This window comes from Palaemon carinicauda, chromosome 20 (genome assembly GCF_036898095.1).
Source record: "Palaemon carinicauda isolate YSFRI2023 chromosome 20, ASM3689809v2, whole genome shotgun sequence".
Taxonomy (NCBI): Eukaryota; Metazoa; Arthropoda; class Malacostraca; order Decapoda; family Palaemonidae; genus Palaemon; species Palaemon carinicauda.
In genome coordinates this window covers 18,888,082-18,892,034 of record NC_090744.1, presented here as the reverse complement: position 1 = coordinate 18,892,034, position 3,953 = coordinate 18,888,082, and positions in this window count along the sequence as shown.

The window sequence follows — 3,953 nt, the reverse complement described above, 5'->3', positions numbered from 1 at the left end:
CCGCCAGCATTAATTACTCAGGTCAAATAAATCACCAGCATTTTTTACTCGTCGAATAAATCACCAGCGTTAACTACTCAGGTCAAATGCACAACCAGCGGTAATTACTCATGTCAAATAAATCACCAGCGTTAATTACTCAGTTCAAATACAACACCAGCGTTAATTGCTCATGTCAAATACACCAACAGCGTTAATTACTCAAGTCGAATAAATCACCAGTGTTAATTACTCAATTCGAATAAAACACCAGCGTTAATTACTCAATTCGAATAAAACACCAGCGTTAATTACTCAGGTCAAATGCACAACCAGCGTTAATTATTCAAGTTAGATAAATCACCAGCGTTAATTACTCAAGTGAAATACACCAACAGCGTTAATTACTCAGGTCAAATAAATCACCAGCTAATTACTCATGTCAAATACATCACCAGCGTTAATTACTCAAGTCTCATAAATCACCAGCGTTAATTACTCAAGTCTCATAAATCACCAGCGTTAATTATTCGTGTTAAATACAACACCAGCGTTAATTACTCAGTTCAAATACACCACCATTGTTAATTACTCAGATCAAATAAATCACCAGCGTTAATTACTTTAATTACTCAAGTCAAATGCACCACCAGCGTTAATTACTCAGGTCAAATTCACAACCAGCGTTAATTACTCAAGTCAAATAAATCTCCAGCGTTAATTACCCAGGTCAAATACACCGTCAGTTTTAATTAATCAGGTCAAATACACCAGCGGGGCCAAGTATAGTCTCTCTGTTAACGTCTTTCAATTTCGCCAATCGAATAAAACGGAAAACAGCGAAAAACCACCGAACGACGGATTCCTGTCCATGTCGTCAATTGCCTTGTTATGAGGAGGGAGGGAGGGAGGGAGGAGGGAGGAGGAGGGAGGGAGGAGGAGGGAGGAACTAGGAGGAGGAAGAATAGGATTGGGAAAAAGTGTGAGGGGGAAAAAGTAGGAGGGAAAAGAGGAGGAGACGATGGAGGGGAGCGGAGGTATAGGAGGAAGAAGTAGTAACAGAGGAGACGGAGGTATAGGAGGAGGCAGAGAGAGGAACGGGGGAGAATGAGGTGGAGAGAGGAGGGGAGGTAGAGAGGAGGAGGGGGAAGTAGAGAGAAGGGGGAGAGGTAGAGAGGAAGGGGAGAGGGAGGGGGAGGAGGAGGAGGATGAGGACGACGAGGAGGGAGTGAGGAAGGAGGGAGTGAGGAAGGAGGAAGGAGAGGAAGGAGGAAGGAGAGGAAGGAGGAAGGAGAGGAGAAGGGAGAGGGGAGGAAAAGGGGGGGGGAGGAGGGAGGAAAAGGGGGGGAGGAGGGATGAGAAGGAGGGAGGGGGGGAGGAGGAGGAAGAGGAGAGGAGGAGGAAGAGGGGAGGAAGAGGGAGAGGGGAAGAGAGGAAAGGGTGGGGAGGCGAGGGGAGGGGGGAGTGGGAGGGTAGGAGGAGGAGGGAGGTTGAGAAGGAGGAGGAGGATGAGAGAGAGGAAAGGGTGAGGATGAGGAGGTTTAGGAGAAAGATGATGATATATAGGAAGAGGAGGTATAGAAGGAGGAGAAGGTATAGGAGGAGGAGAAGGTATAGGAGGAGGAGAAGGTATAGGAGGAGGAGGTATAGGTAGGAAAGCAAGGAGGTATAGGAGGAGGAAGAGGGGGAGGTATAAGAGGAGAAGGTAGAGGATGAGGTGGTAGAGGAAGGGGAGGAAGAAGCGGTAGAAACAGAGGAGGTAGAGGAAGAGGTGGTGGTATAGGTATAGGTAGAGGAAGAGGTGGTGGTATAGGTAGAGGAAGAGGTGGTGGTATAGGTAGAGGAAGAGGTGGTGGTATAGGTATAGGTGGAGGAAGAGGTGGTGGTATAGGTATAGGAGGAGGAGGAGGATGTATAGGAGGAGGAGGATATATAGGAGGAGGAGGAGGAGGAGGATATATAGGAGGAGGAGGAGGAGGACGTATACCAGAGGAGGAGGAGGAGGAGAAGGTGGAGGTATACAGGAGGAGGAGAAGGTGGAGGTATACAGGAGGAGGAGAAGGTATACAGAGGAGGAGAAGGTATACAGAGGAGGGGGGATGTGTAGGAGGAGGAGGGGGGATGTGTAGGAGGAGGAGGGGGGATGTGTAGGAGGAGGAGGGGGGATGTATAGGAGGAGGGGGGATGTATAGGAGGAGGGGGGATGTATAGGAGGAGGTATAGGAGGAGGAGGATGTATAGGAAGAGGAGGAGGCAGTTGTTGAGGGGGATAAAAAGTATGGAAAGGAATATGGAAGGAGAGGATGGAAAGGGAAGGAGAATGTGTAGGGTGAAAATTGGGGTTGGAAGAAGTTGTAGGAACACGTTAAAACTGCAAACACGTCGCCTACTGAAGTCACTAAACTAAAAACATGTAAAATAAAAACACGAGTCAGTATTTTCGAAACAAAATTCATTGGCAGTTATGATATTTACATTTCCTGCCATGTTAAATGACCATCTACAAGAGAATTTGCTGTATAACTAGATGAAACACTAACATTTATTGATAAATTACTCTGATAACTTAAATTACATTGAGTTTGCAAATACATGACAAGTTCAGATAAATTATGTCTAAACCTATTTTCAAAATTTTTAACAAATCTTAGCGGGCAGAGAGAGAGAGAGAGAGAGAGAGAGAGAGAGAGAGAGAGAGAGAGAGAGAGAGAGAGAGAGAGAGAGAGAGAGAATGATTTGAACAAGGAAACGACCCTTTTTAACAAGGCAAAGCTCCTTGTTCAACTCTTGTAAGCCGTTCATAGATAATTCCATTTTTTTTTCGAAGAAATTTTTACCTGAAAATGGCTAAGTTTTCGACTTTAATTTTATGTTGAAACTACGCCCAATTTACACAATTTTTCACTATTAATATACTGTCCACGTATTCAAATATAAGAAAGTTTAAAGTTAAATGATCTGCTCACGTGATGAAAAAGAGAATGTAAGAAAAATTAAAATATATGCAAGTATATGACACATAAATGGAGTTGCTTCTAGACCACTACAGAACCAAGGCCTCAGACATGTCCTTATATTTATGTATGGGTTTGGCCATTTTCACCACCACGTTGGCCATTGTGGATTGACGACGATGGGAGATTTTTCCTCTGATCTCTCGCTGCTAAGAAACACCACTCAGAAAAGGTTAAAATTCAGAGTACACGACCATCAAATATATAAATATTCATATAGCATCAACTTCAGGAACACTAATTATACAATTACCTTAACACTATTCAAAGGGCTAAGTACTCACTAAAAAAAACACGTCACGCCATTATAAGGGAACTGCTAGTATGTTAACCACAGCGATTATTATTACTTACTTGCTAAGCTACAACCCTACTTGGAAAAGCAGGATGCTATAAGCCCAGGGGCCCCAACAGGGAAAATAGCCCAGTGAGGAAAGGAAAATGTACAAACAACTCATTTTGTACCCCAGAAATCAAACATCAACATTAGATCATGTTTTTAAAAAGGCAATTGCATTCTAGTAAACCTTTTTTGAGAATACTGACATTTTAAAACTTTTCTAAATGAATATTTAAAAAGTTAAAATGTTTTAAAAGTTAAAAAAAAATATATTTCCGGTAACTTAAGTGCGCAAATGCTATTTTAATTCAATGTGTCAAAAATTCGTTATATAAAGTAATTATAATATTTCTAACGTCAGCAAATGTAAATTATTAGCTAATTGCTCGTCAATAAAAGTATTATTATGTGCCTTTATGCATTCATTTATACAATAATTAATTACGTTAAACAGTTTTTTAATAATAGGCCTACTGTATATAATGCTTCGAAATATGCCCCATACCACAAAAACTTTTCGAACAACAAAATTTTCAACAATTTTAACACCACTATGTTGCTTAAAAAAATTAACACTAATATGTCGCTTAAAAAATTTAACACCACCATGTTGCTTACAA